Consider the following 10,944-nt stretch of genomic DNA (forward strand, 5'->3'; position numbering starts at 1 on the left):
TAGGTATTGTGCTTTGCCGCTTAAAAGTCCATTTAGCGCAATTGAAACGATAGGTCTTTGTGACTTATAAGCGGTTGGCAACAAGGAGACTCGAAGAAAACCACCAAAAAACAATACAAACCCATGTCAGTTTTCAAAATGTCAATTGAACTAGTATTTCTAGAATTTTCTGAAGTTTCAACGTCTGCAGATATTCCTTAATTCACTTTTCAATCAACAATTTTTTCTTAGGGTCGTAATTCTAAACATTCCCAAATCGCCATCTGCTTGATATTGGTTTCACGAATAATTTAGCGCCGCCCCGATTACAGCAAAAAGGCATTACGTTGGCAATCATGTCGTTACAATAAATTAGCGAACTGACTAGTGGTGTGACTTTCTAGGGTTCTCGAGTGATCAAAAATTTTCTGATCTGATGAGGGTTGAGCACAATGTTTGGGAATTATTAATGGGAAATTCAAAGAGGACGGAAAACTTCGATGAAAGTGACCTTGATATTCTTGACGTCTTACAAATAGATTGACCGAATCTTTTAGTGGATATAGACGTGAGAAAGAAAGAGGAGGCGTTTGCAATAGTAGATTAATGTAAAAAAATATAAAGTAACCCGTTCTTGTAAGACTAAACAAAAAAAAAACCGGGCAAGTGCGAGTCGGACTCGCGCACGAAGGGTTCCGTACCATAATGCAAAAAAAAAAACAAAAAAAAAGCAAAAAAAACGGTCACCCATCCAAGTACTGACCCCTCCCGACGTTGCTTAACTTTGGTCAAAAATCACGTTTGTTGTATGGGGGCCCCATTTAAATCTTTATTTTATTCTGTTTTTAGTATTTGTTGTTATAGCGGCAACAGAAATACATCATCTGTGAAAATTTCAACTGTCTAGCTATCACGGTTCGTGAGATACAGCCTGGTGACAGACGGACGGACGGACGGACGGACAGCGAAGTCTTAGTAATAGGGTCCCGTTTTACCCTTTGGGTACGGAACCCTAAAAATCAAGCTTTATGTAATGAATGATCCTAGCATGTAAAAACTCTGTCATATTTAGTAGTCGTAGTCATAATCACCTACTTATTTAAATGTCATTCATAATCCTAAAATAAACCTAAATATCAAAATAACCAAAAAGTTAACAATGGAACTATTTACAACTAAGAAATAGTCATCAAAATGTCCTTATTTTCTTTCTTTCTTTTCTTTTATCTTTTTACTGAGGTATTCTATCTACCATGGTTTGAGGTAGTTTTAGCGGAATAATCGAAGAAGAAGAAGAAGAAAGACGTTTATATCATGAAGCACACATACACAGGACAATAAGATGAAAGGTATAAGATAAAAAAAAAATTAGAATAGCAAAACAAAGACATAATCGGCCACATCACTAAACGAAACGAGCAGCACCGGACGCAATCACTAATTCTCTTAATGCTCCAAGCTTTGTACGAACGTATTCAAAACATTGGAGTTAGTTTCGTCTAGATTCCACTGCACCGCGCGGGTGATATTCAATCTCCTTTGAGTTGCATTCATTGCGCCGTTATTGCTGCCTCCGCCGTTTGACGTATGGCGGTTCATTCACGTACATAACGTACACGTATTCAGGTAAATTTACGTTCATGTGAACGCTCCTATTGAGTTTTCCTCAAGAGACTACAGTCTGAAAGAGAAAGGAGGTTTCAAAGAGTCGGCAGCACGACGCATATTTTTCCTTGATGACCATATTTTCTTAACACTTAAATTGATATTCTTATTTGATCTATTGCGATTCTGTTCGCGTGAAATACCATGATGATGTAGAGCATATTGTCAAGAATCTAATTGATATAAAATTTATATTAACGGTGCGAGAATGAAGACCCTGATCTAAACCGTCAAACGTCACAGTCTGCAAAAATACTAAAATAGTTACTTGTCTATTTTAATTCCGACCACTGAGATGATTCAGATAATATTTGACGAGTCTGTTCAAACGGGGAAAGCTTTTCTCTATTATACAGTTATTTGAATTGTCTTTGTAGGTACTTCGTTGGCGTACAACACCTTAATCGAATTGGGAGATGATTTTCGAAATAATTGTTCTAGTTTAGTAGGTGTGTAAATGAAAATTTCTAACCGGTTCAGTGCTTTTTTTTCGAATCAATTACAAATATAATATTATATAGGTTTAAATTATTACGATTAGTAGAAAAATAGTTATGTCATTATAAAATAGACCAAAGTACGGTAAATTTTATTCGGCATTTGAACGACAAAGTATCCTTTTCCTGAATGAGTCACAATCTGGTCCCGAGCGAGTCAAAGCCCGAAGAAAGAACATCAAATCCAGCTTTAACTGCAAACCACTCTGACTGACTAATCCCGTAATGGCGTCAATTTCGTTGAAATTACTCCCGTACCTACTGTACTAATGCAATTACTGCGAACGAGACGCGTGTCTGAAATATGAGTTGAGGCTTCCGTCCTGTGGAATCTTCCGACCAATTTTTCGTAGATAGCAACACATTGTATATTTAAGAGTCGGTTAATATGTGTACACTTTGTAGGAGCCAAATTTTTGAACATAATGAGGTACCCGTGTTTTTGCTTTTTAGAGTTACGTGCACATCCATCGTTGGTGCACGACGTGTAACTATTTAACTAGTGAATACTGTGCACTATTTAAAAGCGCTCCTACTTTTTTAAGCTAGGGTTTGTTTAGCAATATTCTATTTTTGCGCTGGCTTTCAATCTGATCTCACATGATTAATGATTTGCTCTATCTTTAATCGGCTTGTGTAAAAAGTGAAGAGGCTAATGGAAGCAATTTATTAAATCAGGTGGTAAACATAACTTCGAGCATGTTCGGTGAAATTCACACATAAACCCATTTTCAAATTAAATATTCACCGATATTATACGAGTATTTTATATTTAGTCGCAATTGTCAACAAAACGGTCGAGCACAAAGCGCCGTAAAGTTTCTCAATTTTGGCAAAGAAAATAATTTTATATGGTAAATCTCCAAAATATAACCAGATTAAGCTAACTGCAAAAGCGCTGCAGATAAGTCCGCAGCACTTTGCTATTAAACTCCCACACGATAGCCCCGCTGTGGTCCACAACGTAAGACATTGCCTTATCTCGCTAGTGGTACTTACGATGCAAAATTTCACATGAAAATTTCAAATTGTTATCAGAAATTTCAAAGTGACCTTTGTACCGAAAAGTTGCAGTTCCGACCATCCAGGCCCCAATTTCACATCGGTGACAGGTGCGACAATTGTAAAACATCACTGTTGCTGACGTCACTGGCATCCATGGGCTACGGTTACCGCTTACCATCGGGCGGGCCGTATTCCTGTTTGCCACCATTATTTTAATTATTAAAAAAAACTTTATTATATCGGAAAAAAAACAGATATTTCTCTTGCTAAGTTTATGACAATCACGAAATTCCGACATAACTCATTAGCTGTCATGAATTACCTATAATTCTTCTAAATCTTTGACAATTGTCAGAAACTTCGCAAGAGAAATATCTGTTTTTTCCGATATAATAAAGTTTTTTTAAATATTACAATGATGGTGGCAAACAGGAATACGGCCCGCCCGATGGTAAGTAGTAATCGTAGCCCATGGATGCCTGTGACGTCAGCAACAGTGATGTTTTACAATTGTCGCACCTGTCACCGATGTGAAATTGGGGCCAGAGCTACCAATTAACTTTTGTGTGGATTTGTTGTCATTTTCAACTTTACTTAGTCAACGAATTTTACTTAGTCTATCTTAACTAAGGTACATTTTTAATGATAACCCTAAATCTAATCCCGCCTCGTTTCCAATCTCTGTTGTATTTATTCGTATTGCATTATACTCGCAAATGAATGGGGTTTTAAATTTCAATTAGGTCATACAACTTAATTTGCAAGACAGAGTTAAAATTTTGTGAATACACCGTCAGACTGGCGGGCGAAGCAATCAATTTTCCTCCGAGAGCTTTTGCAAATTTCATTTCCACCACAACTCTGCAATTCGTTTATGCGGACCGCTTTTCAATTCTGCTAAAGAGGCGTTTAATAGTTTCCCCTAACTAACCTTAATTTGGTCCCCTTTGACAAAGTTTTAATCCAACTTAATATGTGAACAGCATAACTAAAACTCTTATTAGATTTATACCCAGTATAATGTAATAAATCAATTTAATTGTGTGTAGCAGCAAGCGGTGTTATGTTCCCGTTGAAAAACATGAAAACGCTGCCAACGTTGGAAATAAAATCCACTATGATGCGGAGTTGCAGCGAAGCTTTCATAATTTTCATTTGAGTGTGTGCCCGCAGGAATACGAGTCGCTGTTACATAACCGAGTTTACTCGTTATTATGTATGTGGAAAGTAAACCAATTTTACCGTAGCTCCGTCTCTTCTGACAGTTTATGCCATGCTTTCTTTGCAGTTATACAACACATCAAATCACAAATTCTGCTCTCATTTCTTGTTACTGTCGTTATTTTTCTGGGACTAGTATCAAACAAGACATTTATGTTTTTTTTAATACGTCTTGTCTTCGAGTTGGGATTTTGTCGATATTTGCTTTTCCTTCAGTTTTTCATATAATCCTCTTCTTCCATTTCCATGAATACTTAAGCGCTCCCTTCCGAACGGTATTATATCGCTTAAGTAATTGGTCCTTGGCAAATACACCTTTAAAAACGAATCTAATATCTGACTCAGGAATTTGCTAAGGACCAATTTGGATTCCAAGGGCAAGAACCAAGGTTAAATATTCTAATGGGGATTACTACGTCTCATGTAGGTAATCCAATTGGATCTATACAGTATTGTGCCATGGCGGCCGTGCGCGAATTTCATTCATACGCCACACCCACTGGCAATTTGTCCATCATTCTCGGATTACGGTTTAATCAGGAAAGAGGACATAGGTAGCGTTTTCGCAGACAATCTACTGCAAATTACCTTGCTTAGGCAAATTTACTTGATAACTCGCAATGATGAATTATGCTTGTGATAGTGAGAAGCCCTAGAGCGGATCGTTAGCACAATATCACCCTCGAACGCTGACATTAAGTGATGTGATTGTGTAAATTGTGTCGTGTTGCGGTGTAGGGTAAGGCAGCTGGTTAAATATTTAGGTCAAGAAGGCATTCTTACAGGGAGACTTGTCGCTTTAGCAATCAAAGCTGTTCGTTGTTTAGGGTATGCTTATACATATTTTTTTTTTTTATTATGAATGGGCTTACTCATGGCCACAGACTAGCCGAGGCGTAGACGTGGCCTACGATGGAGCGAGCTCGCCCAGAAGGTGCCTGTTCACTCTTGATTTGAAGGTTGCCGGGTTATAAGAACACGGAAATATAGACGCCGGCAAGGAATTCCATTCCTTGGCAGTGCGCATAAGGAAAGTAGAAGCAAAGCGCTTCGTGCGAATTGGTGGAATATCTACCAAGTAAGGATGGAAACCGGCCGTGCGTCTAAAAGTCCGATGGTAGAATGGGGACGGTGGAATAAGCTCGTGTAGCTCTTGGGCACACTCCCCGAAGTGCAACCTGTAGAATACCGACAGGCTGGCGACTTTCCGCCGATGGGCCAAAGACTGAAGCTTAGCCGTTAGCTTCTTGTCGCCAATCATCCTCCTGGCTCTGCGCTCCACTGAGTCCAAAGCGGCGAGTTGGTATTTAGCTGAGCCATCCCACAGGTGGCTGCAATACTCCATACACGACCGGACTTGAGCTTTGTAAAGAGTTAGAAGCTGTCCAGGTGTGAAGTATCGCTTCACCTTATTTAGGACGCCCAGCTTTCTGGCCGCAGTTTGTGCTTTAGACTCAATGAAGCTGCCGAAGCTGAGGACTGAACTCAGCTCCATGCCGAGGAGTTCCAGGCTGTCGGCAATAGGTACAGATGCACCCCGGAAAGAAGGAGTCAGGTCGAATGGACTCCGTTTTGCGGAAAATAGACACGTCTGCGTTTTGGAGGCATTGAACGTGACCAGATTGTCATCACCCCACTGGGAAACGAGACTAAGGGTCAAGTTCATTCGCTCAACCATGGCCTCTCTCTGTGAACGTATATCCTCGCTGCTGTCCCCTGCACTAGCCAAATATCTTTCAACAACCGTACTGTCATCTGCATAACCTACAATGCTGGGTTGCAGCATGTCGTTAATGTGGAGCAGGAAAAGGGTTGCGGAGAGAACAGACCCCTGAGGAACACCGGCGTCAATGGCCATGAGGACTGAAGAGCAGCCATCAATAACTACTCTGATCGACCGTTCACTCAAGAAATGAGATAGCCAGCTACAAAAGTCAGCAGGGATGCCGTATGCAGGAAGCTTGCTAAGGAGACTTGCGTGCCAAACCCTGTCAAAGGCCTTCGAGATGTCCAGTGAAACAGCAAGCGCTTCACCGTTCCTCTCGATGGCCTCGCCGCAGCAGTGCGTGACATACGCTAAAAGATCCCCAGTAGACCGACCTCGGCGAAAGCCATATTGACGGTCACTGAGCAGATCATTTGCTTCGAGGTATGCCAGCAGCTTGCCGTTAAGTACCCTTTCCATGACTTTACAGAGCATGGAGGTAATGGCGATTGGTCGGTAATTGCAGGGATCAGCACGACTACCCTTCTTGGGTACTGGCTGCACGTTTGCAAGCTTCCAGGATTTCGGCACCGTTCTTGTTTGGAGAGAGAGGCGGTACAGGCGTGTCAGTACAGAAGACAACTCAGGCGCACACTGCCACAGAATAAGTAATAGTATTATCATACAGAACGGACACGCACCGCCCCGCCCCGACTCGGATTACCTCGCCCCGCGACTGAGTTCTGACGGACTCCTGACATATTCTCAGTTCGGCTAGCAACGCCGCGGCGCGATGACGCAACGTTCAAAATGCCGATGTATTTTGCGATGTCGGTTGTTTTTCAAATTCACGAAATAAAGAACATTTATTTTTATTATACATATATTAAAAAGTAGCGTTTTGTAATTATTTATATTTAGTCCACGCTAATTGTGTATCGACAATTCGACATGACATTTTTGGTAATTTATTGCCGCACCATACTTTACCTAATATTTTACGGCCTTTACGGGTTACGGATGAGTTCGCATATACGTTCAAATAATATTAGCTGTGACCTGTGAATATAACAGTTTATTATAGCAAGGATCTAGGAGAAAATACCATCTTGTAAATTATGTTTGTTTCTTTAATTTTAGGAATAAAAATGTTTGATATTTACGTTACGAGTACAACGATAACGCTCCGTGAACTCAAAAACATGTAAATAGTAGCCCTAAGCGACTTACTCACACAATGACGCGTGTACAGACGTGCCGTTCACACATATACACGCAAACGAGTTTTGATGTATGGCGTGTCCGCCCTGTGACACTGCTTTAGTACACGTGCAGGTATACCGTCTGGTCCACTGGCCTTATTCACGTCAAGATTCTGCAGAGCTCGGCGTACCTCTTTTTGATGAATAGCAATTCTCTGCATAGAGGAACTGCATTGAGGTAGCGTAGGTGGAAGTTTTGAGCCTGCGTCTAGACGTGAATTGCTCGCAAACAGAGAAGCAAACAAGTTTGCTTTCTCTGTCGCGGAGTGGGCCAGTGTCCCATCAGGTTTCTGCAGAGGTGGCAATGTGGGTCGGCAGAAGTTGGATTCGACCGCTTTCGACAGGGACCAGAACCGCTTGCTACCAGGAGGGTAGGAGGCGAGTTTGGCCCCTATTCGACTGACGTGGTCGAATCGAGCCTTTCGAAGCACCCGTTTGCAGGACTTGGCAGCTGCATATCACTAATAATGATTGAATTGAGAAGTTAGGGTGCATCAGCTATTTTGTGTTATTATACCGTCCCGTTGTCCTAAGGACAGTTTGTTAAAAGAAATGTTGTATCACGTTCTACTAATTTAATATGCTTTTAAGAGTTGTCCAGAGAAACGTAACCATAGCAACGAATTACACTAAAAAGTTGATAAACACAAATTAAAGAAATAATCGTGAATACAAAAAGCTCTATACCTAATACCGTCGCTTCATACAATGAAATAATAGAAGTAGGTAATATAGATCGTAATCATAAAGCGTTGAAATCTACTCTCAATTTATCGCATATGATCTAATAATATTCCATTACTACACTACATTTTATTTCTTTCTATTTGTAATGTTTTAAAGTGGTCCGTTGAACTGCCTTTGGGAGCGGAAACGCTGGTGGGCCCGCGCTGGCGCGCACCGCCCGCACTGGATACCACCGGCGGCGGCCAGTTCCACTAGCAGTTTTAGAACGCGTACAAGCCTACGCGGCGATTCATCATAATTCACAATTATTTAATAATTCTGACCAATTCTAAAAACTAACAAGATGCTAGTGTCAGTTTTAGCCAAATGTAATCAAAACTAATCCGTCCCAATTTCAGTATAAAACAATTATCTTCTAGCTAGACCGTTTTATAAAACGAAATATTTATAGCACTAAGATAATTTATTCATTAGTAGTTTTACTCTTACTATTTAAAAAAGTATTTTTATTTACTTATTTGTACATAAATACAAGACGCGCTAGTAAAAAAGTGGCAACATTTCTTACTTTTTTTGGTCTTGAATTACGTTTTGCAGTTTGTTTAATAATTCTGACCAATTCTAAAAACTAACAAGAAGCCAGTGTCAGTTAGGATAGACAACATTTTAGCCAAATGTAATCAAAACTAATCCGTCTCAATTTCACTATAAAACAGTTATCTTCTAGCTAGACCGTTTTATAACACGGAATATTTATGGCACTATATTCTCTGTGAATCAACCAAAGACCAACTGGTTGATTTTGATTTTCAAATACTTACTGCTGTGGCGCAACGACCCGAAGTGGATCTTGGCCTCCGACGCCAAAGACCGTCATGCTTACGTCGACTGGACAGAAACGGTTTTGGACAGAGTAGCATGGCGGTCATTGATTTTTAAATAGTGTTTAAATATGTGATAACAAAAAACCATTATACTATCAAATGGATTACATCATTCATAAATCATAAAATTCACTATTACTTAATATTTTTTCTGTACATCATAATATCAAGGATGTCATAGAGTGCTCTAAAAGTACGTGTCAACGAAAGTTACTTTCAAAAAACCTCTAAGCCCAATAAAAGCCCTCCAAATCCCTCAAAATAGGTTATCAAACGTAAGCCAGTGACTTGAGAAATACATTTATTTTATTAGCTCTCTGCCTTGAGAAGCGAAACACGTATTGATTTGTTTCTGCGCTGAATCGCTTGTAATAAAGCTAGATACCGCTCATGAATAGGGCGCTAAAAATACTGTTTATCATGTAATTGAGCTACTCATTCTCCGTTTGTATTGATATTATCGTTCATTAGTATTGAATTATCGATCATCGTCGCTTGTTGAGTTTTCGGATGATGAATATGATTGTCAATATGGGTCTTATGAACTGTTTCGCCCAAAGAATTCTGCAATGTTGAGTAATTTATTAGTGTTTTGGATTAGAAGCTATTACGTAGCTTGTTTGTTCGTTGACGAGTGACCTATTTATCAAAACGATTGACCTTATCTATTAAGATGCATTTTTTCGAGCGTCACTATGAGAAGCGCCATCAAGCTCTTAATTGAATTATGTGGAGCGCGGCAATTTTCGCATGCACTTAACGCCGCTGATTCACGGCTAGATTTACGTAACAGTGTACCCTGGGGACTGTTTAGCGGCAGGACACTTGACAGACGACCCTGGCACCGAAATGCGGCTAATCATAGTAATCAAGAAAGATTTCCATTTTTTCTGACGCACTTTATACTAAGCTCTAACATACGGATATACTCGAAGTTATTGCTAGAAAGATTTACGGCTCGGCCACGACATCGGGCGACTTGCGACGGCGGGAGCGATAACCATAGGTGGGAGCATGACACAGCGATCGGACCTTTCGCTCCAACCTATGGTTATCGCTCCCGCCGTCGCAAGTCGCTCGTTGTCGTGGCCGAGCCGTTAAAGTTCGGCTTCAAGCTAGTTTAAAGGTCTCGTAATTTTTGATGGACGCTTAATTCAAAAAACATTTTTGTATCGTAGTTCCTATTTCCGTTTCCTGAAAGAATTCTAGACTGTTTTAGTCTGCCAACTGTCGAGCTTATGGTTACTCTCGGCAGGCTTTCTCGTAGAGGTCGTAAAGCTAGTAGACGGGGGAGGATAGCATTAAACGGAGTCTACACAATTCACTAGATCGTGTGGACTAAACGACAGTCAGGCACACCATAAGTGCGGCGCCGGGGCCAGGCGACCTCCTTTTCTCTTTTTCTAGTGCACTAATCAATAGCAAGAAGAGCATTCAACTTTAGTCTGGCTTATTTTCGCACGTCGCGGCTGCGCCATGATACGATAACCGCTCCTGTCCTACTAAGAACTTAGTGTACTTTTCTAGTTTTTCATACTTTGAATGTTATACTCCCACCCATCGATGTTATACTTTATGTAAGTTAATAAAGTATAACATCGATGGGCCGCAAACTTAGCTCTTTAAATCAGAATTTCTAAGCGTAAATAATTGAGCAGCTAAATCTGAGCGAAAGAGAACTTATAACAACCCTTGTATATTTTTGAAACATTCCCCACTTCGATAAAAGCGTTTAGAAGCAACATTTCTGAGTTTAATGATACCAGTTTAATTATAAAGTCTGGAATAACGAATTAAGTAGTTTCCCGATGTTGATCGGGCTGCGTACCACGCCCGGCGTGGGGGTCTCGGCAATTTCCTAGCAATTGCCTTCAGCAAACCACTAGGGCAAGGCCTCGAATACACCTACCCATCTTCATATGTCGGGTTCTGCACGCAATTTTCTTTTACAACGACTTTAACCTTCGCTACAAGACGGGACGAGTTGTTCGAGTTATAGTCTTTATTGCTGGGTTAGGAGTGGAATGAGGTAATCGTTT

The sequence above is a fragment of the Cydia fagiglandana genome, chromosome 18 (genome assembly GCF_963556715.1).
Source record: "Cydia fagiglandana chromosome 18, ilCydFagi1.1, whole genome shotgun sequence".
Taxonomy (NCBI): Eukaryota; Metazoa; Arthropoda; class Insecta; order Lepidoptera; family Tortricidae; genus Cydia; species Cydia fagiglandana.